The sequence below is a fragment of the Phyllobates terribilis genome, unplaced genomic scaffold (genome assembly GCF_046119375.1).
Source record: "Phyllobates terribilis strain yellow unplaced genomic scaffold, ASM4611937v1 Scaffold_305__1_contigs__length_2280687, whole genome shotgun sequence".
Lineage (NCBI taxonomy): Eukaryota > Metazoa > Chordata > Amphibia > Anura > Dendrobatidae > Phyllobates > Phyllobates terribilis.
Genome location: NW_027363065.1, coordinates 1,204,091 through 1,230,070, shown reverse-complemented (window position 1 = coordinate 1,230,070; position 25,980 = coordinate 1,204,091). Strand labels below are relative to the sequence as shown.

The 25,980-nt window shown below is 49.1% G+C and overlaps 1 pseudogene; it reads left to right on the top strand.

Moving 5' to 3' along the window:
• Window positions 1-12,203: 12,203 nt before the first annotated feature.
• LOC141220979 (forkhead activin signal transducer 3-like) lies at window positions 12,204-25,230 on the top strand (annotated as a pseudogene).
• The last annotated feature ends 750 nt before the right edge of the window (window positions 25,231-25,980 follow it).

Here is a 25,980-nt window from a genome sequence, read left to right as displayed (position 1 = left end):
TGAATAAGTGAAAAAAAAACACTTTTTCATTTTTATGGATCAATTTGTGAAGCACCTGGGGGTTCCAAGTGCTCACTATGCATCTAGATAGGTGCCTTGGGGGGTCTAGTTTCCAAAATGGGGTCACTTGTGGGGGAGCTCCAATGTTTAGACACACAGGATCTCTCCAAACGCGACATGGTTCCAATTTGTTAGAGGACACCATGTTGCGTTTCGAGAGCCCCTGTGTGTCTAAACATTGGAGCTCCCCCACAAGTGACCACATTTTGGAAACTAAACCCCCCAGGGAACTTATATAGATGTGTGGTGAGCCCATTGAACCCCCAGGTGCCTCTCAGAAAATCATAATGTTGACTTGTGAAAATAAAAAAAAAACATTTTTTCCACAAAAATGCAAAAAAAAATATTTTCACAAGGGTACTAGGAGAAATTGCACCCCATAAGTTGTTGTGCAATTTCTCCTGAGTACTCATATACCCCATGTGTTGGAAAAAAACTACTGTTTGGGCGCATGTAAGGGCTCGGAAGGGAAGGAGTGACGCTTTTGAACGCAGACTTTGATGGAATGGTCTGCGGGCGTCATGTCATGTTCTCAGAGCCCTTGATGTGCCTAAACAGTGAAATGCCTAACAAGTGCCCCCTTTTTGGTAGTGTTAGTTGATTTTTGAATTTTGTAATGTAGTGTTATACATCAGTTGTGTAGGACAATCTGACGAACACTACACAACTGATGTATGACAACCTGACGAACACTACGTCAGCTGTGCAGTGTTCGTCAGGTTGTTATACTTCAGAAATTAATTCAATAGTCCATCGAAGTATGGTACCTTTTGAAGCAGTCTTTCATACACAGGCCAGGTTTGTCAGGGCAGGTGTCACATTGATAAATGGTGTCCTTGCGTATTCCACTTTTATAACACACTCGGCACCTCTTTTGTGACTTTCCTTTTTTTCCGCTGTGAGGGATCTGCCCTGGGAAATGCTGGCCTGGTACAATTCTTGGTCCTTCAATTCCAGAAGTACTAGGGCCCTCTCTGTCACCGCTGCCAAATATCAGGGCCTTGATAACTGTTTCCTGAAACTGAAGGTACGACGCAGAAGTCTGGCCTGCACATTGTGACAGAAGGAAAGCATTGTGCATTGCCATCTGTACAATGTGCACGGCCAGCTTCTTGTACCACACTCTGGACTTTCTCAAAGCACTGTATGGCTGGAGGACTTGATCAGAGAGATCAACTCCCCCCATGTACTTGTTGTACCCCACTACACAGTCTGGTTTGACGACCTGTGTAGTGGAACCTCGTACAGTGCTGAGTGTGCTGCCATCACCATGTATGGTGGTCAAGAAAAGGACATCCCTTTTGTCCTTGTACTTGACCATCAACAGGTGGTCGCTACATTGGGCTCTGCTCTCACCCCTCTTGAGCAGCTGCCCAATTAGCGTCTTTGGGAGGCCTTTCTGAATTTTGCGGACAGTACCGCAGGCTGCGGTACGTCGCGCAGAGAGGGACTGGAAGAGCGGGATACTTGTATAAAAGTTATCCACGTAGAGGTGATAACCTTTATCAAGCAGTGGGTGCACCAAGTCCCACACAATTTTCCCACTCACTCCCAGAACAGGGGGGCATTCAGGGGGTTCAATCCGGGAGTCCTTCCCTTCATAAACTCTAAACTTGTGAGTGTATCCTGAGGTACTCTCACAAAGTTTATACAGCTTGATCCCGTACTTTGCCCTCTTACTGGGCAGGTACTGCCGGAATCCAAGCCGCCCCTTAAAAGAAATTAAGGACTCATCCACACAAATGTCCCTTTGGGGCATGTACACTTCACCAAACTTGTTGTTGGAGTGTTCGATGACCGGCCGAACTTTGAAAAGACGATCAAAGTTCGGGTCATCGCGTGCAGGACACCTTGCATTATCTTGGTAATGCAAGAACTTGTAGATTGCCTGAAAACGTGTCCGGGGCATGACCATTCGGAACACTGGAGTGTTATACAAAACGTCAACACTCCAGTATTGCCGAAGCTCGGGCTTCTTCAAGATCCCCATAAGAAGGACCAGGCCCCAAAACTTCATCATTTCTACTGCGTCTACAGGAGACCAGTTAGAAAATGATGAAGAGGGGTTTTGTTCTAAAAATTGATGAGCATATAAATTAGTTTGGCCCACCATGAGGTTTATAAAATCCTCAGAGAAAAAGACTTTGAAAAAGTCTATTTCTGTGAGGCCGGTGGTGTCAAACTTGATTCCTGATTCCGCTACGAAATCAGGAATCAGCGGCTCATAATTTTCGGGGGGCGAAGTCCATATAGGCTCAGTAGTGGGGGGCGCTGGAACATCTCTCCTGCGACGACGGCGGGGCGGGCCAGCAGAACCTGAGGAAGAGGAGGAAGAAGAGAAGGAGGAAGACGACGAGGAGTCGGAAAAACAAAGAAATGTGGGATCCTCACCCTCACTGTCAGTGTCGGAGGCAAGAATAGCGTATGCCTCCTCCGCTGAATAATGAGTTTGGGATGAGCTGGACATTGTTTGTTATGTATGTGCTGCGTGTGTGTCAATTCTTTGAGAGTGTGTGTGTGTCAGTACTTTATTTAGAGTGTGTGGAAAAAGGAAATACTGTATGTGGTGCAAACAGCGAGCACGAGTGTGGATTGGTGAACTATGCCACCGATCAATACTCGGCGGCTGCTGGATGTGCGCACAAATGTGTGGGGAGTGGGAAGAGGGGAATTGGGTTGGATGAGGGGAGATCAGATTACTTACCAAAGTCCTCTCTGTTCTTTCAGGACCGGGAGCCCGTAGCAGGAGCCCGACGCTGGTGACCAGGAGCCCGGCGCTGGTGACCGGGAGCCCGGAGCAGGAGACCGGGAGCCCGGAGCAGGAGACCGGGAGCCCGGAGCAGGAGACCGGCGCTGGTGACCGGGAGCCCGGAGCAGGAGACCGGGAGCCCGGAGCAGGAGACCGGGGGCCCGGAGCAGGAGACCGGGAGCCCGGAGCAGGAGACCGGGAGCCCGGAGCAGGAGACCGGCGCTGGTGACCGGGAGCCCGGAGCAGGAGACCGGGGGCCCGGAGCAGGAGACCGGGGGCCCGGAGCAGGAGACCGGGGGCCAGGAGCAGGAGACCAGCGCTGGTGACCGGGAGCCCGGAGCAGGAGACCGGGGGCCCGGAGCAGGAGACCGGGAGCCCGGAGCAGGAGACCGGCGCTGGTGACCGGGAGCCCGGAGCAGGAGACCGGGGGCCCGGAGCAGGAGACCGGGAGCCCGGAGCAGGAGACCGGGGGCCCGGAGCAGGAGACCGGGGGCCCGGAGCAGGAGACCGGGAGCCCGGAGCAGGAAGACGGGAGCCCGGAGCAGGAAGACAGGAGCCCGGAGCAGGAAGACGGGAGCTCGGAGCAGGAGACCAGGAGCACGGAGCAGGAGACTGGTACTGGAGCTGGAGATCAGAAGCAAAAGAATTAACAGGGACACTGGGGTGAGGCGGATTGGGATGGGAAGGGGGGTAAAAAGACAGGGGAGTGGGAAGAGGGGTAAAAAGACAGGAGAGTGGGAAGAGGGGGATTGGGGTGGATGAGGGGAGATCAGAGATGGACTTACCAAAGGGTCAGCAGGACTGGAACAGAAGACCTAGAGCAGGAGCCCGGGAGCCCGGAGCAGGAGACCAGGAACCCGGAGCAGGAGACCAGGAGCCCGGTGCAGGAGACCAGGAGCCCGGTGCAGGAGACCAGGAGCCCGGTGCAGGAGACCAGGAGCCCGGTGCAGGAGACCAGGAGCCCGGTGCAGGAGACCGGTACTGGAGCTGGAGATCATAAGCAAAAGAATTAACAGGGACACTGGGGTGGGAAGGGGGGTTAAAAGACAGGGGAGTGGGAAGAGGAGTAAAAAGACAGGGGAGTGGGAAAAGGGGGAAGAGGGGGATTGGGGTGGATGAGGGGAGATCAGAGATGGACTTACCAAAGGGTCAGCAGGACTGGAACAGAAGACCCAGAGCAGGAGACCAGGAACCTGGAGCAGGAGACCAGGAACCCGGAGCAGGAGACCAGGAGCCCGGAGCAGGAGACCAGTAGCCCGGAGCAGGAGACCAGGAGCCCGGAGCAGGAGACCAGGAGCCCGGAGCAGGAGACCAGGAGCCCGGTGCAGGAGACCAGGAGCCCGGTGCAGGAGACCAGGGGCCCGGTGCAGGAGACCAGGAGCCCGGTGCAGGAGACCAGGAGCCCGGTGCAGGAGACCAGGAGCCCGGTGCAGGAGACCGGTACTGGAGCTGGAGAACAGAAGCAAAAGAATTAACAGGGACACTGGGGTGGGAAGAGGGGTAAAAAGACAGGGGAGTGGGAAGAGGGGGAAGAGGGGGATTGGGGTGGATGAGGGGAGATCAGAGATGGACTTACCAAAGGGTCAGCAGGACTGGAACAGAAGACCCAGAGCAGGAGACCAGGAACCCGGAGCAGGAGACCAGGAGCCCGGAACAGGAGACCAGGAGCCCGGAGCAGGAGACCAGGAGCCCGGAGCAGGAGACCAGGAGCCCGGAGCAGGAGACCAGGAGCCCGCTGCAGGAGACCAGGAGCCCGGAGCAGGAGACCAGGAGCCCGGTGCAGGAGACCAGGAGCCCGGTGCAGGAGACCAGGAGCCCGATGCAGGAGACCAGGAGCCTGGCACTGGTGACCAGGAGCCTGGCGCTGGTGACCAGGAGCCCGGCGCTGGTGACCGGGAGTGGAGCTGGAGACTCGGACCAGAGCTGGAGACCGCTGCAGGACGCAGAAAAAAAAGGTAAGGGGGGGTAAAAAGAGGGGGGAGGGGGGATTGGGGTGGATGAGGGGAGAACAGACTTACCAAAGTCTTCTCTGCAGGATCAGCAGCAGGCTCTGGAGCAGGAACCACAGCAGGTCAGGAGCAGAAGATCCAGGAGCTGGAGCAGAAGATCCAGGACGCTGGAACAGAAGATCCAGGAGCAGCGGCAGCAGCAGCGACTGGAACAGTGAGAATATTCTGTGGCACTACAAGGCCCAGCACAGACACATCAGATGTGATCGCTCTGTAGAAATCCTCACCAAATGTGAGGGTCTGCAGGGCGGTCACAGGGTGATGATGGGGTGGTGACAGGTGGAGGTAATCTGATTGGAGCAATCATTGATGACATCGATCGCTCCAATCAGAGTACCTGAATACAGGTGACCAGGCGGTCACAGGGAGGTGTCACCCCTCTGTGACCCCCTGTGGTGCATGTTGTGCCCCAGCCATCTGATTGGTGACACTGATTGCACCAATCAGACATGGCTGGAGCAGAGCACGCACCACAGGGGGTCACAGAGGGGTGACACCTCCCTGTGACCGCCTGGTCACCTGTATTCAGGTACTCTGATTGGAGCGATCGATGTCATCATTGATCGCTCCAATCACAGCAGTCTGGGGGCTTGAGTCACATTACAGGGGGTCATGGGGCGGTGACAGGCAGGTCACAAGCCGGTCACCGCCCCATGACCGCCCTGTCACCGCGCGGTCGCGCTACGATTGGTGCGATCGATGTGATCGGCGATCGCACCGATCATAGCAGTCCGGGGCCAGGGCTGGGGTGTCCTAGCAACAGTCTAGGATCGGTGCTCATAGGAGCACCGATCCTAGGCTGCAGATCACTGTTTCCGGCAATCACATTGCCGGAAACAGTGAGAAATGCTGTGATTGGCTGTTCAGATTTGAACAGCCAATCACAGCGATCGCTGGTGCGGGGGGGCGGCGACAGCCCCCGGGATGATGACGCCATCTACCAGGAGGTAGGATGGCACCGTAACTTTAATGCTGTCACCGCGACTTAAGTCGCGGTGCCGCATTAAAGATATGACGTACTAATACGGGTCTGGCTCTTAAGTCCCAGGGCACAGACGCGTATTAGTACGTCAGATGTTATTAAGGGGTTAAAGCATGCAGCCGTGAAAATAAAAAAATTTAACTTTTTCCACAAAAATGATGTTTTAGCCCCAATTTTTTTATTTTCACATGGGTAAGAGGAGAAAATGGACCCCAAAAACTGTTGTGCAACTTCTCCTGAGTACGCCAATACCCCATATGTGGGGAAAATACAGTGTTTGGGCGCACGGCAAAGTTCAGAAGAGAAGGAGCACTGTGTGACTTTTTGAACACAAAATAGGCTGGAATCGAGAGCGGACGCCATGTCGTGTTTGAAGAGCCCCTGATGTGCCTAAATAGTTGAAACCCCCCACAAGTGACCCCATTTTGGAAACTACACCCCTCAAGGATTTTATTAAGGGGTATAGTGAACATTTTGAACCCAGAGATACAACACAGAATTTGATAACATTAGGTCATCATATTGAATAAGTTGTCATTAGTCTTGAGCGAAAGTGCTCGCTATTTGAGTTTGCATCGGGTGCTCAGGTATGCACCATGTATCACGGGTGCTCAAGTGAAATGCTCGAGTCCCTGCCCGCATGTTTCACGGTTATTAGACACCCCCAAAAAAACATGCGGGGATCACTTGTGCATGGCAGGCAATACCTGCGAGTTTTTTTTGGCCACAAAGCATATGGGGCGGAGACTCGAGCATCCGTGATACTCAATGCATACCCGAGCACCCGATGCAAGCTCAAGTAGCGAGCACTTGCGCTCAACACTAGTCGCCATATCGTCATCTTTTTTTTTTTTTTTTACTTTTGAAAAAAAACCACCCTAGCCCAACCCTAACCCCAACCCTAACCCTACCCTAGCCCAACCCTAACCCCAACCCTAACATTAGCACAACCTTAACCCCAACCTTAACCCTACCCTAGCCCAACCCTAACCCCAACCCTAACCCTACCCTAGCCCAACCCTATCCCCAACCCTAACATTAGCACAACCCTAACTTCAACCCCAGCCCTAGCGTTTAATTTTTAAGCTGTTCCTCGTGTGGTATAAGTGATTAGATGACCTTATTCTTCGGGTCAGTGCGACTACAGAGATACCAGAATGATGTCGGGTTTTTATGATTGACAGCTGTCACACACTAAAAGACACATATTTAGCAAAATCTAGTTTTTGCATCGCCATATTTTGAGAGCTATAATTTTTCCTTATTTTGGCCGACAGAGTCATGTGATGGCTTGTTTTTTGCGGGATGAGTTGACGTTTTTATTGGTGCCATTTTCCGACACGTGACATTTTTTGATCGCTTTCTATTGCAGCTTTTGGGAGGCAGAAGAAACAAAAACCAACAATTCAGGAATTTTTTTTATTTTTTTTTATTCTACTCCGCGTGTGGTAAAATTGGTAAGGTAGCTTTATTCTTCGAGTCAGTACGTTTACAGCGGTACCACATTTATATTGCTTTTCTATGTTTTGGCGCTTTTACTCAATAAAAGCTATTTTATAGAAAAAATTATTTTTTTGCATCGCTTTATTCTGAGAGCTATAACTTTTTGATTTTTCGGCTGTGTGGTGGCTTGTTTTTTGTGGGACAAGATGATGTTTTCAGCGGTAACATTTTTATTTATATTCGTCTTTTTGATCGTGTGTTATTCCATTTTTTGTTTGGCGGTATGGTGATAAAGCATTGTTTTTTGCCTCGTTTTTTTTTACCATGTTCACTGAAGGGGTTAACTAGTGGGACAATTTTATAGGTCAGGTCGTTCCAGTTTTTTTTACTTTTTTACTTTGTTCCACTCTGGGACTTTCACTTTTTATATTCTGATCGCCTGCATAGCATAGGGATGGAGCACCATCCTTGAACCATGCAGGCTGTCAGCGCTGCACAGTGAGAAGATTGTTTGGTCATGCATTGCGCATGACCAAAAAATCTTCCTGCTGTCTGGTGACCCGAATGTTGTCATGACGACATCGGGTCATCATGGTAACACCCGGGAAGCCGTGGCAGACAGCGCTGGAGGCCGGAAGAGGAGGTGAGTATTGTGATCACCTCCCCTTAGCCACCGCAATGCTGCGATAGACTTCGATCGCAGCATTGCGGGGGTTAATATGCCGGGACCGGTGCTGGACCGCTCCCTGCACATAGTACCGGGTGTCAGCTGTGACAATCAGCTGACACCCGGCGGCGATCGCGCCCGCACAGCCTGTGTGCACGCGCGATCGCGATGATGTACTAATACGGGTCAGGCTCTTAAGTCCCAAGGCAGAGGCGCGTATTAGTACGTCATGGGCTTTAAAGGGGTTATATAAAATAGTTTTTAAATTGGAAAATAAACTTTTCACTCTGTCCTTGTAAACATTAGAGCAGGTATGAATACTTCACTTTGACCAATATCAAAAGACTCGGCCGAAACTCTTGGATATATGGGGGCACCGGCCAAATAAACTTTGGGGGAGGAATGTCGACAGACATCTAATTCCTTTAGGGTCCTATATGTTTTTGGTCACATGAGATGAAAGCAGAACAACATGACCATTTTTCACCCTACAATCGATGATCGTTTTTTTTCAGTGAAAATAACGATTGTTTGTTTTCACCAAAAAAATCACCGACTAATGATTGTTCAAAACAAAGATCTGTCCTATAACAATGGCGGAGGGCAGAGTCCATGAAGTTTATCAACTTATTCAAGGAAAAGATGAAGAATATCTAAATATTTTCTTGCAAATGGAGAACCACAAGACAAAACAATAAATGAACATCATGAATTCAAGTTACCAAAGACCGGTGTAGGGGTTCAGTCTTAAGGAACCTCCCCACCCACCACTACCTATAGCAAATGAATCCGCTGTAGGGTCCGGGGTGACCATTCACATAGTTAATGAGTCTATTCCATCGCTGTATAAAAATGAGTACGTGTGTGCCGCTAAATAATACGGAGTTCTGCTTATGTGTGAACAAGGAACTTACGCAATAAAATACAAGGAAAAGGGAGACATTATTAATCACAAAAGATAGGAAAAGAAAGGCATCGTAAACCACTAAAGCACTTCCCATATTTATATCCTATATTTTATTTTGTAAGGAAATATCTTTATTGATACATGAAAAGTGTTACGCACACGCCCGGACTGACTGGCGTGAGCATGATTAGTGATCCCACTGGACCATGAAACGAGGAGTGCCTGGAGGGGCGTGACTAAGTATCAACCCGGTCCGACCAACGTCGCACGGCGGTTCAGTTGACTCCGTGAACCAGGGAGGAACCGAGCAGAGGGACCAGGTGCTACTTCAGGTCAGACCCTGGTCACAGCTGTTGACCCACACCGGGGAATGCAGAAACAGGCAGGTTAGACTGGCATATAGACAGGTGGGTACTGGCAGGCACAGCAGGTATGCAGACAGGTGGGTATTGGCAGGCACGGCTGGTATGCAGACAGGTGGGCACTGGCAGGCACGGCTGGCATGCAGACAGGTGGGCACTGGCAGGCACGGCTGGCATGCAGACAGGCGGGTACTGGCAGGTAGGAACGCAGGCAGGATAGGGACCAGTACAGATGGGGATACAGGAAAGGAGCCGCAGGTGCGGTAGACAAGCAGAGCAGAGCAAAACCCGCAGGTGCGGTAGACAAGCAGAGCAGAGCAAAACCCGCAGGTGCGGTAGACAAGCAGAGCAGAGCAAAACCCGCAGGTGCAGTAGACAAGCAGAGCAGAGCAAAACCCGCAGGTGCGGTAGACAAGCAGAGAAGAGCAAAACCCGCAGGTGCGGTAGACAAGCAGAGCAGAGCAAAACCCACAGGTGTGGCAGACAAGCAGAGCAGAGCAAAACCCGCAGGTGCGGTAGACAAGCAGAGCAGAGCAAAACCCACAGGTGCGGCAGACAAGCAGAGCAGAGCAAAACCCGCAGGTGCGGTAGACAAGCAGAGCAGAGCAAAACACGCAGGTGCGGAAAACAAGCAGAGCAGAGCAAAACGCACAGGTGTGGTAGACAAGTAGAGCAGAGTAAAACCCGCAGGTGCGGTAGACAAGCAGAGCAAAACCCGCAGATGCGGTAGACAAGCAGAGCAGAGCAAAACCCACAGATACGGTAGACAAGCATAGCAGAGCAAAACCCGCAGGTGCGGTAGAGCAGAGCAAAACCCGCAGGTGAGGTAAACAAGCAGAGCAGAGCAAAACCCCCAGGTGCGGTAGACAAGCAGAGCAGAGCAAAACCAGCAGGTGCGGTAAACAAGCGTAGCAGAGTGAAACCGCAGGTGCGGTGAGCAAGCTGAGCAGAGCGAAACCGCAGGTGCGGTGAACAAGCAGAGCAGGGCGAAACCGAAGGTGCAGTGAACAAGCAGAGCAGAGCGAAACCGCAGGTGCAGTGAACAAGCAGAGCAAAACCGCAGGTGCGGTGAACAAGCAGAGCAGAGCAAAACCGCAGGTGCGGTGAACAAGCAGAGCAGAGCGAAACCGCTGGTGCGGTGAACAAGCAGAGCGAAACCGCAGGTGCGGTGAACAAGCAGAGCAGAGCAAAACCGCAGGTGAGGTGAACAAGCAGAACCAGATACACACATGGTACTTACAATGAAGTAGCGAGTGTACACAAAACTCACAAACAGAAGTTCAGAGACAACGAGTTGGAGTTAGGTGCAGGTTCAGACACTGCAGGAAAAGGGAAGGTTCGGACATTGAGAGAAACAGGTAACGGGCTAGGACACAGTTCAGACAGGAACTGAACCAGGAACAAGATACAAGAACGAGCCTGGGAACTCAGCCCCCAGCGTGGCGGAGACAGACTAGAAGTCACAGATAAGATACAGGACAGGACCTGGCAACTCAGTTGCACAGAACACACTGAATGAAAGTGTTGCTCAGGCACCTCCTACTGGGTGGAGGGGGTTTAAGTATCCAGTGACTCATAGCAATAGGCTGGGGAGGCATTAGGACTGCTCCCACTGTAAGTTTAAGAATCAAGCAGTAACAGCGCCGCCGCCCTAAGGAATCAGACAAGAGACATGCACAGAGCAGGTACTGGAGCAAAGTGTGCAGCATGGACTGATAGGTAAAATGGCGGTCTTGCATGGTGGGAGGTGGTAAGCCATGCCAGCACGCGGCCAGGGATGTTGCAAAAAGTATGAACCATAAAAAAAAAAAAAAAAAACACAAACTATATGTTAGCCCATGGATGCCAGACATAGTAATCCTGTATCCAAACTCCCCCACTGTGGAAACCCACTAACAATCTAATACCACCTTAATATTAATTTAGATAGAAGCAGGACGAAAACTCAATAAATGATAATGAGATCAAGCACAAAAAATCTACTATATAATCGGCTTATCCCGTCTGTCTGTCCGTCCAGGAAATTCCGCGTTGCTGATTGGTCCGGCCGCGGCCAATCAGCGACGCGGGATTTCAGAACAAGATGGCGGCCGTTAGCGGCTCATCTGCCGCACGGAGGTCAGCAGCGATGCAGCCAGGAGATGACCGGCCGCCACCAATCAGCAACGAGTGCAGTCCGGCCGCGAATTGGCGCCGGATTTGAAACACGCTTCACTGATTGGTCGCACCCACCCGGCCGTGACCAATCAGCGATATTGGTGCGAAATTTAAAACACCGCTTCTCTGATTGGCGCAGCCCAGCAGCGAATTGGCACCGGATTTGAAACATGCAGGCCACCGTCGGGAGATCAGCGGCGACGCAGCCGGGAGATGACCGGTGACGCAGCCGGGAGATGACCGGTGCTAGCCTGTGCAGAACCCATTTAAACACTGCTTCGGTGATTAGTCACACATGGTCAGCCGCATACATATTCTAGAATACCCGATGCGTTAGAATCGGGTCACCATCTAGTATATATATACTCATCCAAATACATTGAATAATGGGTTGGAGTGTAAAAGCCATAACCATTAATGTGGAATATATTAGTTGACTGGATTAATAATTAAAATATATATCTAAGATAAATGATTGGTAATTTGGTCTGTAAGTGACTTTATACAAACTCAAAAAAGTAAGATCTTCAGTCAAGGCTCAAAATGTTGATTATTTCCTTCTTGGCCTCAGCTTTACCTATGAGGTTGATAATTGTTAACAAACAAGGATCCACATGGTATACACATGATATACATGACAAAGGATGTTTTAAGGATGGATCACACCCAAGGACTGAAACTTTGTGTATTCATACTGCTATTGTCTTTACGGCTAAAGGTCTTTCAATAACAGTTGAGGTGTAACCAGCAATGGGCTCCATCTTGTTTTGGGGGTATTAACATAACAAAGCCTGAGGTGGGGTGATCAGCGCTTATCAAGGCTCCTTCCCTGACCCAGATCTAATATTGTGAAGACATCTGTGAGACATGAACTCAAATCTCCAACCCTGGGAAACCATCAATATGCCAAGTGTTGAGCAGATACTGCAGATGGACTCCAACATGGACGGTGCTCCAGGATAGGATACAAGTGTACAGCGTGACCCAATGATGACACCAGGTCAGGAGGAGAAAACCTCTGGGGAGAAGAAGAATTACCAGCGATACCCCAAGCCTCCATACTCTTACCTGGCCATGATTGCGCTGGTGATTCAATGTGTCACAGACAAGAAGCTGAAGCTGCTGCAGGTAAGAGAACGATGTTATAAAGGAATAAGATAGTTGGATATTGACTTAGGACTCCTAGAGGGGATCAACAAATCTTTTAAGCCCGAACTTCTGCTACGTGGATACATTTTTACTTTTGCTAAATTTTTTTCTTAAGTCATATACACAAATAAAAAAAACAAAAATATTCATAAGACTTTCCCGCATTGTGGGAATATACTGTTACATGTTATAACAGCCAGGAATATCCAGGTGAAAAGAATTATAAACTTCTTGCTGGTTCTTTACCTTTCATATAAATTGTAATTTTTAATAAATACTTATTAGGAACATTGAATTCATAATTTAGGATAAAAGAGTTCACTGATAGTGTTGAGCGAGCATGCTTGACACTGCTCAGTACTCGCCCGAGCATCTCACTACTCGGGATGTTCGGCGAGCACCGAGCATTTCCCGGTTACTCGGGCGGGAGCTCGGGTCTCCGGCCTGCACGTTTGGCGCTCTTTACAGAGCCAATGAACATGCAGGGATTGCCAGCCAGTCACTGTAATGCCGCAGCCATGTTGGTTGTGGGCATTACAGTGATTGGCTGGCCGCACAGCGTCACCTCGAGTATTGAAAACCGGTCGCTGACATCTTGGACACAGTCGCTCCAGTTCAGACGGTGTATGGAGAGTGCTGCTGAGCTAGGGAGAGATTTATACTGCGAAATAGATAGTGTAGGGTCTCTAAAGCCTGCCAAATCAAACAAACAGTACTTCTCAGGACTAATATCCATCCCAGATATCAGGCAGGCAGGCAGGCTGTATAGGAGACGCAGTGGTTATACCAACAAACACTGCATTACAGTCCTGTGTGCTGCTTCTCACATTGCTAGACTTAGCCCCAGGTCTCAGGGGCCAGAAAAAAATCTTTTTTTTTTCATCTAAATCCTCTTTTTTTTTTTTCTCAGTTAGACTGTACAAATACCCCTCTTATTAAACTTTTGGTATCCCCCCCCCCCCAAAAAAAAACAAAACTGAGTGTGTCTGTGAGTGTTCAGACACAAATATATATGTTTAAAAGAGTCTGGTGTAGGCCAGATAACTAGAACTGTGGTTTTTCAGTTCCACGGTTCAAATCTCTGTATTATCCACTTTTTTGCCTTTTTTCCATAAAAAAAAACAGTTTGAGTGTCTCGTTAACTGTTCAGACACAAATATATCTGTTTACAAGATTCTGGTGTAGGCCAGAGAACTAGAACTGTGGTTTTCCTCTTCCACGGTTCAAATCTGGGTGTAATCCACCTTTTTGCATAAAAAAACACTGTTTCAGTGTCTCGCTGACTGTTCAGACACAACTATATCTGTTTAAAAGATTCTGGTGTAGGCCAGAGAACTAGAACTGTGGTTTTCCTCTTCCACGGTTCAAATCTGGGTGTAATCCAACTTTTTGCATAACAAAAAACTGTTTCAGTGTCTCGCTGACTGTTCAGACACAAATATATCTGTTTAAAACATTCTGGTGTAGGCCAGAAACTAGAACTGTGGTTTTCCTCTTCCACGGTTGAAATCTGGGTGTAATCCACCTTTTTGCATAAAAAAAAACAGTTTCAGTGTCTCGCTGTGTTAAGGGGATGGTGGCAAACAACTTTATTATAATGGAACGCAACCGAACCCGGGGTCCGCGATGCAGCCTAGTGGACTGCTGCCGAACACCTTCTGGGTGAAAAGGAACCAACCAACTTAAATAGCAATCCCTGAACTGGATGGCATAGTGGCTGGTGGTGGCCGAACCCTGGATCAACGCAAGAAGCTTAAGAGCCGTGTCATGCGTGACCTGAGGACCTAGGAATACACTCTTTAGGGTCTTAAGGAAAAGACCCGCATAAGCCACAACCAGATCATTCCGCTCCCATAGAGGAGTAGCCCACTCCAGAGCCCTGTGGGAGAGTAATGAGATGACATAACCCACTTTAGCTCTTTCGGAGGGGAACCGTGCCTCCATCATCTCCAACTGAATGGAGCATAAATGAATACAACCCCTGCAGGATTTACTGTTTCCAGAAAATTTTTCCGGGAGAGCAAAACGGGGTAATGGAGCAGTTGCAGCTGCCGCAGCAATTGCCACATCCGAGTTAACCAGATTGGCTGCTTGAGAAGCCGCCTGGGTAGCTACTGCAGTGATATCAGCTACCGGGTTAGCTTGTTCCAGAGTCCTAAGTCTGGTCTCAAGCTGCTGTATATAGCGCTGCAGTTGCTGGTTATCGGACATTTTCGGCAAGACCCTGGGGCTCTGAAACTGTTAACGGGACGGTTGCAAACAACTTTATTATAATGGAACGCAACCAAACCCGGGGTCCGCGATGCAGCCTAGTGGACTACTGCCGAACACCTTCTGGGTGAAAAGGAACTAACCAACTTAAATAGCAATCCCCTCCGGGTTACAGAACACCGGAAAGGGGATAAGGATCCGCACTATCTCCGTTAACATCACGAGAGATGTGTGATAAAGAATATATCTGTAGTCCTGTTGCAGCACAGGGACTACAATGTTGGCGCTAGGATGCGTGTGTGACTCACGCCGGCGAACACGTGCCTCCAGCCGGCGTGCTACCGGACTGGGGGGGTATCACTCCATGTGGCTTACAGGTGATAACCGGGAATAGGACGTCTGCAGGCTGCTCGGGGTGTTAGGCGACCCCTTTGGCAGAGCCAGACTGCTAGACGAAGCTACCTGCCTATTTCCACTAGCCTGCCTATTTCCACTACACCTGCCTAACAGAAACTAAAGCACACGTGGAGCCCAAGAGACCAAGCGTCCACACAACATCAATGGTCAATGATCAGAGCGCACCGCCATGTTTGTGGGCGGGTCTTTTAAAGATTAAGCCCTGCCCACCGTCGCACCATTGGTGACTTCATCCGCGACCAATCAGGCGGTGCCAGGTCACCGGATCAGCTGACTCCCAAACCACCAATCACGGTCCGCCATGTCACGGGCATGCTCAGTACAGAGAATCCTGGACTTAGGCTTCAGCAGCCCTGTCTCCCTCCGCAACCTATGCTTCATGATGCTAGGCACAAATACCCCAAAGACAATCTGTACATCTCGTGAACCAGCTAGGCGTTGGGACTGACGAAATGATGAGCAGCATCACCCCTGGCTGGACCAGAATGGGAGACTATAGAAAGTTCTGGACCCATTTCGAATCCAGTAACCGCCCGACGCTTAACACGCTTACTGTTCAGACACAAATATATCTGTTTAAAAGATTCTGGTGTAGGCCAGAGAACTAGAACTGTGGTTTTACTATTCCACGGTTCTAATCTCCTTTATATTACCCTTTTGCCATTGATAGTGCGAGTGTAAGCTATTTTACTTCATTTGCAATGGGCAAGGCGAGTGGCAAGGGACGTGGAACTGGACGTTCTGGTGATGGTACGTGCAGAGGATGGGGCCGTGGCCAAGGTGCAAATGTGCCACAACCAACAGCCACATCTTCTCGCTCCCAGTTCTTGACCGAATTACTATGGAAGCACACAACAACACCACTATTGCAAACTGATCAGTGTGAACAGGTTATTAATTGGATAGCAGATAATACTTCCAGTCACCTGGGCACCACCACCTCCGGTCTGTCTTCCACACGGTCAAGTTTTAGTAGCCGTGAGTCTCGACCGCATACTGATCCCACAGTTGGACACTCTGAAGAGCTGTTCACAAGTCCATTTCCATATTTGGGCCCCTCGCCTGCTCCACTTGAAGTGGTGGAAGAGGAGATCCCATGTAGCGATGGCCAAATATTTGAACAGCCACGGCCACAGGGAGGCAATGCTGGCAATTTGTCACAAGAGGTGGACGATGACGAGACACAATTGCCACAAAGTGAGGAGGAGGACCGTGGTGCGGAAGTGGAAGAGTAGGAGGTGGTGGATGATCTAGTAACTGACCAAACGTGGCAGGAGGACACACAGAGCGAGGCCAGCAGCACACAGGGGGAGGGAGGAAGAGTACCCCAACAGGCAGGAAGAAGCAGTGTGGTGCCGGCAGACAGAAGGCGGGCAACCGTTCCCCGTAACACCAACATGAGGGACGTTGCCAGTACAACCGGTAGGTCTTCCAGAGTCTGGAATTTTTTTAAAGACTCTGCTGATAACCCCAAAAAGGCCATTTGTACCACCTGCCAGGCCAGCATCAGCATCGGTGACACCACCAGCATGATCAGGCACACATCAGAAAAGCACCCGACTTTGTGGGGCGAACCCCAGGGTCCACGACCAGTGTCAGCGGGTGTCACCACTGCATCTTCCGCTGTTGTGCGTGTAAGAGAACCCCCTGTTGTGCGTGCAAGGCAATCCCCTGACCATACTGCATGCAGAGATGCCCCCTCCTCTCAGTTTTCACTTGTTATGGCAGTTTCTCAAGAAACAGCATCAACGTCCACGTCCATGTCCCACCGCAGCGTTCAATTGTCCATATCCCAGACCTTTGAACGAAAGCGCAAATTCGCAGCCAACGCCCCACAGGCCGCAGTTCTAAATTCGCACATTTCACGACTGCTTGAGTTGGAAATGCTGCCTTTTAGGGAGGTGGAGACGGAATCCTTCCGCAACCTTATGGCGGTGGCCGTCCCTCGGTACTCGGTCCCCAGCCGACACTATTTTGCCCGGTGTGCCATCCGCGCACTACACAAGCTTGTGTCCCAAAACATCTGCCGTGCCCTCAACAACGCAGTTACTGGGAGAGTCCACCTGACAACGGACACGTGGACAAGTGCTTGTGGCCAGGGACGGTACATCTCCCTGACGGCACACTGGGTAAACATAGTAAAAGCCGGGACTCAGTCGGACCTTGGGATGGAACACATTTTTCCCACACCGAGGATTGCGGTCCCTATATCAGTCAGAGTTGCCCCCACAGTGTACAGCTCCTGCGCATCATCCTCCTCCTCCTCCTGTTCAGCCTCCATCTCAGATATCACCACATCAGTTACAAGCTGGAAGCACTGCAGTACTGCCTCAGCCAAGCGGCAACAGGCTGTGCTGAAACTCATAAGCTTAGGTGATAAACCTCACACTGCTTGTGAGTTGTGGACAGCTGTGAAAGAGCAGGCAGATCTGTGGCTGAGACCGCTGAGCCTACATCCAGGCATGGTCGTGTGTGACAATGGCCGTAACCTCGTGGCGGGTCTAAGGCGAGGTGAGATCACACACGTACAATGTCTGGCTCATGTGCTTAACCTCGTGGTTCAGCGGTTTCTTAAATCGTACCCCGAGTTGCCAGATCTGCTAGTCAAAGTACTCCGCCTGTCAGCTCATTTTCGGAAGTCGGCTACAGCTTCCGCCGCCCATGCTGTGTTGCAGCACCGTTTGCAGCTTCCGGCACACCGACTGGTGTGTGATGTCCCCACACTTTGGAACTCTACCCTCCACATGTTGCAAAGGATTTGTGAGCAGAAGAGAGCAGTTGTGGAGTACCAGCTGCAACAAGGCAGTCGATATTCAGGTCAGACTCCACACATAAGACCTCAGGAGTGGACCTGGATGCCTGACATACGTACCATCCTGACAAACGTTGAGGAGTCCACCAAGATGGTGAGTGGCGATGATGCCATCATTAGCTTCAGCATCCCACTTGTCTGTCTTTTGCAACGATCTCTGCAGAGAATTAAAGAGGAGGCATTGCAGCCAGAGTATGATGAGCTGGATCAAGAAGCCATAGCGAGCGATTACACACAGCCCAGCCTCATCTCATCCCAACGTGCATTGGGGGACAATGAGGGAGAGGAGGAAGAACAGGAGCTGGTATCATGCGCTGTAGACGGTAGTACCTGTACAACTGTCATACCATCAGTTCAGCGTGGGTGGCCTGAGGACAGGGGGGAGGAGAGCATGGTCAGTCGTCATCTTGGTGAGGACACGGAAGTCTTGCCCGTTACCAGTCTGGCACGCATAGCTGACTTTATGTTATGATGCCTTAACCGTGACCCTCGCATTGTCAAAATGTTGGGTGACAGTCATTACTGGTTGGTGACACTTTTAGACCCCCAATACAAGGAGAACTTTCACTCTCTTATTCCTGAGGTGGAGAGGTCTACAAAAATGGGGCGGTACCAGAAGGCCCTTGCTGAAGAACTGTTAAAAAAAATTCCCATCTGAACATGCTAGCGGCAGAGGTCACAGTTCGTTGCCCAAACAATCCAGCAGAGGCAGGGGAACACTGTCAAGGTTCTGGGACAGTTTTCTGAGACCCGCCCAGCTTACAGGCCCTGAGGTGCAGGGTACTCTCACAAGGAGTGGAAAGTTTCAAAAGATGGTGAGGTAGTACCTTGCCGACCGTACCAGCGTCCTCCGTGATTCCTCTGTGCCTTTTAATTATTGGGTATCCAAGCTGGACACTTGGAATGAACTTACTTTGTACGCCTTGGAGGTCCTGGCCTGCCCTGCCGCTAGCGTGTTATCGGAGCGTGTTTTTAGTGCCGCTGGGGGAATTATAACTGATAAGCGCACTCGCCTGTCAACTGACAATGCTGACAAGCTGGCCCTTATCAAAATGAGCAAGGGCTGGATTGGACAAGACTTTTCATCACCACCAAATGACAGCAGAGTAACATAAAGTCAAATCCACTGTGTTATTTTGGGAGGTGTATTCCCATGCACCGCTTCACACCCACACATGGGTATACGCTTCCTCATGTCGGCTGTTTTTTGCTCTTCTCCTTATCCTCAGCCTCCACCACCACTATACCACCAGGGTGACCGTGGTCCTTGTTGAGAGCATTGCAAGTTCCTCCGTTCTAATTTTTGGCAGCTTTTGCTTGGAAGGCATAGGCAAACACTATGGGAGACCCACTCCCCAATAATGGGAATAATGATTTTAATATGCTGTACTGCATGGCTCTTGTAAGGGCATTGCAAGTTCCTCCGTCCTAATTTTTGGCAGCTTTTGCTTGGAAGGCATAGACAAAGACTATGGGAGACCCACTCCCCAATAATGGGAATAATGTTTTTAATACGCTGAACTGCATGGCTCTTGTAAGGGGCATTGCAAATTTTTCCGTCCTAATTTTTGGCAGCTTTTGCTTGGAAGGCATAGGCAAAGACTATGGGAGACCCACTCCCCAATAATGGGAATAATGTTTTTAATACGCTGAACTGCATGGCTCTTGTAAGGGGCATTAAAATCATCTTGTTAAGCTACTTTGATCCCCACGTCTCTTCCAAGGGGCATTGATATTGTCTTTTTATTCCACTGGGCCCTCCACCACTCTACCAAGGGGCATTCATATTGTCTTTTTATTCCACTGCGACCTCCACCACTCTTCCAAGGGGCATTGATATTGTCTTTTTATTCCACTGCGACCTCCACCACTCTTCCAAGGGGCATTAAAACCGTCTTGTTAAACCACTCAGAACTCCCTGTCTCTTCCAAGGGGCATTAAAACCGTCTTGTTAAACCACTCTGAACTCTACGTCTCTTTCAAGGGGCATTAAAACCGTCTTGCTAAACCACTCTGAACTCCAAGTCTCCTCCAAGGGGCATTAAAACCATCTTGTTAAACCACTCTGAACTCCAAGTCTCTTCCAAGGGGCATTAAAACCGTCTTGTTAAACCACTGTGACCTCCACGTCTCTTCCAAGGGGCATTAAAACCATCTTGTTAACCTACTGTGACCTCCACGTCTCTTCCAAGGGGCATTAAAACCATCTTGTTAAACCACTCTGAACTCCACATCTCTTCAAAGGGGCATTAAAACCGTCTTGTTAAACCACTCTGAACTCCACGTCTCTTCCAAGGGGCATTAAAACCGTCTTGTTAAACCACTCTGAACTCCACGTCTCTTCCAAGAGACATTAAAACTGTCTTGTTAAACCACTCTGAGCTCCACATCTCTTCCAAGGGGCATTAAAACTGTCTTGTTAAACCACTCTGAACTCCCAAGTCTCTTCCAAGGAGCATTAAAACTGTCTTGTTAAACCACTCTGAACTCCACGTCTCTTTCAAGGGGCATTAAAACCGTCTTGTTAAACCACTCTGAACTCCACGTCTCTTCTAAGGGGCATTAAAACCATCTTGTTAAGCTACTGTGACCTCCACGTCCCTTCCAAGGGGCATTAAGACCGTCTTGTTAAACCACTCTGAACTCCACGTCTCTTCCAAGGGGCATTAAAACCGTCTTGTTAAGCTACTGTGACCTCCACTTCTCTTCCAAGGGGCATTAAAACCATCCTGTTAAACCACTCTGAACTCCACGTCTCTTCCAAGGGGCATTAAAACCGTCTTGTTAAACCACTCTGAACTCCACGTCTCTTCCAAGAGGCATTAAAACCATCTTGTTAAGCTACTGTGACCTCCACGTCTCTTCCAAGGGGCATTAAAACCGTCTTGTTAAACAACTCTGAACTCCACAGCTCTTCCAAGGGGCATTGAAATGTTGTTTTTAATTACCTCTAACCTCCACGACTCTTCCAATGGGCATTGTATTTCCTCCTAATTTTAGTCAGCTTTTGCTTTTCAATACATAGGCGAACACTAAGGGAGACCCACTCCCCAATAATGGGTAGAAGGTTTTTAGTATGCTGTAATCCACGTCTGTTTCAAGGGTCATTGCAGTTCCTCATAATTTTTGGAAAGCCTTCCATTCATTGCTTAGGCCAACAGTGTACAGGAGACCCAGTTGCTATAAATGGAAAAAAGGGTTTAGTTAAGGCCCTCTGATCTCCATGTCACTTCCAAGGGGCATTGGAGTGCCTCGAAATTTTTGGTAGGCATTGCATTCACTGTATGCCCTATAACTGCGTAACCGAACCGCTCCTTTTGGTACAGAAACATATCCTACAAGACATGTGTGGTTGACTGGCCTGATATTGATGTGAATGGTCCCTGTTTTTCCTGCTCTTTCTCCTTTGCCACCACCTCATCCATCATTCATCACCTGAAGCTTTGTTTTAACAGGAGTCATAGAACTGGGATAGTAGCAGGGAAAACTTCCAGCAATCCTCGGAGGAGGTAGGATATGCGCCAAAACGCTGACCACTTCAGGCCTAGCCCTACTACATACATGCGCTTGCATTCCAAGGAACAGAAAGCTAAGGAGATGGATGGCCTCATGATCATGAATAATTTACTCGTTGTGTAGGAGGCCGACCACTGCTGCTGTCTACCTTCTGAACTTTGTGCTGAAGCCTGATTGACCCAGGACCCGCAATCCTCTATGTCTGGAGGACGTGTTGCATCCCAGTGTCCAACTGTGTCCCGGCTTCCACAATATTAACCCAGTGTGAAGGCGTCAGTGAGATGGACCATACCTGGCCACATTCACTTGTCCTCGTGTTTGTGGTTAGGCTGTCCTTCCTACTAAATGCATTGGGGAGGGCACAGGTAATGTTTTGGTATGCGCGCTTGTGTATAAGGCGCACCGGGACAAATAGGGGCGGCTGGGTACCGAGTATGGACACCCGGCCGCCCCCTGGTGGCTGGGGACCAAGCGTGGACACCCGGCCGGCGGCGCCTGGGAACTGAGTATGGATACCAGGGCGCCGACGCAGCCATGACTTGGTGTCTAAATTCCGCCTCCACATGCCTAAAAGGCCCAATTTCAAGTGCATTCAAGCAGTATGGTATTGCAGCCTGGGGGTGGGTGGGTGGGTGGGTGGCAGGCTGCGTACTTGCGCGTGCATTGCAAGGAATGGGGGAGGTACAATTTAACACTGCCCTGGGACAAGGACTTGAACGGGGATAGTTGCAAGTCTGCAACGACAGGTGCAGGGCGGGAGGTATCTTCGCATGTGCCATGAACAGGGGGTTGGCGTGCACACACTACAGCGGAATAGGCTGTCCTTCCCACTAAATCCACTGGGGAGGGCACAAGTAATGTTTTGGTATGCGCACTTGTGTATAAGGCGCACCGGGACAAATAGGGGCAGCTGGGGACCGAGTATGGACACCCGGCTGCCCCCTGGCGGCTGGGGACCGAGCGTGGACACCCGGCCGCCGGGCAGCTGGGGACTGAGTGTGGATACCAGGCCGTCGACGCAGCCATGACATGGTGGCCGGCGTCTGCCTCCACAAGCCTAAAAGGCCTCATTTCAAGTGCAAGCAAGCTAGCAGTATGGTACTGCAGCCTGGGGGTGGGTGGGTGTCAGGCTGCACACTTACGCTTGCATTCCAAGAAAACAAAGCAGATGCTAACTTCTATCATTATCATCATGCTCCTTACCTTGGCACTCTCAACTCCCCTGATGGAGAAGCCAGGGCCCACTGGAGGAGTCTGGTTGTCTGGTGGGCTCGTCCAATGCTGCCCTAAAGCAGGCCAGGCTAAGAAAAGTGTGGGGAAGGTTATCGGGACAAATAGTGGCGGCTGGGGCTGAGTATGGAGACCTCGCCACCGACGCAGCCATAAGGTAGTGGCCAGCTTCGGCCTCCTCCAATCTAAAAGGCCCCATTTCAAGTGCAAGCTAGCAGTATACTATTGCAGCCTGCGGGTGGGTGGGTGGTTGGCTGCATATTTGCACTTGCATTGCAAGGAACGGGGGAGGTACAATTGAACACTGCCCTGGGACAAGGACTTGCACGGGGATAGTTGCAAGTCTGCATCTTCTGATGCGGCAAGGATCACTTCTGATGGTCACACTTTTAGGCAGTGACCTGGGTGTCAGAGATGCTTCCAGGGGTCTTCCCCATGCTGTTCCCATGTCTTTTCAGCACTATATGCATGTGTCACACAGCACATGGCCAGATAAGGTTGTAAAATGTTAAAATGACATTTCCCTGTGAGTTCATTTGTCACGGTTGAAAGCAATACAAAAGTGCAAAAACGCATAAAAAATGCTACTTGTGAACATAGCCCAAGGTGTGGAGGAGTATTCTTGTTTTTGGTTATTTATTTTACCTTATACACAAGTCTTTACCCTGGAAAGGATGTTCCTTAACATATTTCACAGGAAAACAGTTTCCGTTTCATTTTTGAACTTTTTATTGTGAGCCCGTAAAAGTGGCTTAATACATCTGACCACGTTGTTGACAGCAGTGACCTGGGGGCCAGAAATGCTTTCTGGGGCGATCCCCATGCTGTCCCCATGTCATTTGAGCACTGTCACTATCGTTTTGGGCACTTTTTAGGCTTTCTACAGACTGCCGTGGGTGCCGCCGCAAAAATGCTTGGGTCTCCCATAGACTAACATTGGGCTCGTTGCTCGGGTCGAGCACCCAAGTATCACGGCGAGCTCGGCCCGAGCTTTGAGCACCCGAGCATTTTAGTGCTTGATCAACACTATTCACTGATATTAACTAATTTACAGAACTGAATGTTTTTTTGCCTTCAGATTTTGGAAAAGATCAGCGACTTCTTCCCCATTTTGTATGGACGATACCAAGGATGGAAAGACTCTGTCAGACACAACCTGTACTCCAACGACTGCTTCAGAAAGGTGGGGACTCCGTGTGGTCATTTACTGGGGTGATTCTCTTCTAATGGACATTGCTGTTTTTTACATATAAGGGGAAATGTATTAATATTGTAAAATGCTTAATTTTAAAAGATGGTAGAAATAATGGAAATCGTGAAAAATCATCAAAATGGTCCACGGGGTAAGATACATCTCTAATGACTCTCGTCCTATTTTAAGCCTCAAATATGTCATGTTTCTAATACAAGATCTAATAAAATTGCTGCATTTTACAATTGTCTCTTAGACCAGATCTCACTTTCTGGACACTTTTTAAGTCTGGTGCAAAAAGTAATTTCAACATAATAACGTTAGCAGATTGCAGGTTCTCCTCCATAAACCTCATCACACACAGCGCTGTATTTCTCCTCTAGTGAGACAGGACTTTTCTTCATCTCACTAAATATTTATACGCTCACAGTAATAATTTTCTATTTCATAAATCTCATCTGCTTAATTTTAAGTGTCTTTTTTATTACATTTAAATCAAGGATTTGACATTTTATAGAAGGTATCACTTTGTTACATTTTCAGAAAAAATGTATTTCCCAATTCTAATATTACTGATACATTTTCTCTCCTAAAACCCCCTATAAACAAACTTAAAGATCCCAGAGTTTTCTACCAAAGTTATTGTCACATAATCATTTCTTCTCTGTGACCTCTATATACAGTAGTGACTTTATATTGCAGAAATTCGAATTTTATTTGAACCTTTATCTGAATTTATTTCATCTTTATTTCAGGTGCTGAAGGATCCTCACAGGCCTCAGGACAAAGGAAACTTCTGGACAGTGGATGTGAGTCGGATTCCTCCAGAGGCCATGAAGCTTCAGAATACGGCGGTCAGCAGGGAGGAATTCTACCAGCTTGACCTGGCCCCCTTCATTATCAATGGACATCCCTACAGGCCTTTAAATGACCATCATCCTCCTCTTACAAATGACAAAGATCCCGTCATACCAGAAGCTGCAGCTCCATCCAATCCTCCAGACCCCGCATCGTCTTTCCCAATGATTCTATGGAACCTTCCCACGTCTAATTCAAGCTTTGTTCCTCCTAATGTAGTTGCCCCTCCCAGTATTTGTGCTTTGCCCAAATTTCCCACCTATACCCCAGGTTAACTATCCATCACCATCTAACGTTTATTCCCCCTTCCCATCTTAATCTAACATCCATTACCAAAACCCCTCTACCCTACGACCACAATTACCCCTGGAAATGAATCACCCTCCTGTCCCCGTCCCAATATTACTGTGTTTGACATCCCAGGATCCTCCACACATGCTGGGAACCTGCCCCACCAAGGTCCATACAGGGACCACCAAGGACACTTCAAGCTTCCTTGGCTTTTGTAAATAGTTGATCGTTGTTTTCTTGCGTTTGTTGTTTTATTCTTAATAAACTGCTTTTCACTATAAACAGTTATTATCCTGGTTCTTTATATGTAAATGTGACCCTAAAGCTTCCCGTGAAAATGAACGTTCTAGTCACCAACTATCTCTGTAAGATTCCGGCCTTAGTCATTTAGGTCAATATCTCCAGACAAATTCTCGTGAAGAGATTCTGTATGTCTCCAAATATAGAGGCGCAGAGGATCAGTATGGAGGCTCGTCTCTCCACATGTAGAACTGATATTTGACTCAATATTAATAATATTTCTGCGGAATACATGAAATTAGCAGATTACAAAAATGTAGAAAAAAACATAAAACAATACTGACCGGGAGTTTTCACGATGTGCTAGATCAAATTTTCATTAATGAATAGCTCACTTTGTTATATCAGTCGGTATATTTATTTTGATGCCAAATATAAACAATTTTATGTTTCACTACTTAAAACAGTGCCTTGCAAAGTTCACGTGTAGTGTTGAGCGAGCACTAAAATGCTCGGGTGCTCAGCTCGGACCGAGCTCGCCGTGATACTCGGGTGCTCGACCCGAGCAACGAGCCCAATGTTAGTCTATGGGAGACCCGAGCATTTTTGCGGCGGCACCCCCGGCAGTCTGTAGAAAGCCTAAAAAGTGCCCAAAACGATAGTGACAGTGCTCAAATGACATGGGGACAGCATGGGGATCGCCCCAGGAAGCATTTCTGACCCCCAGG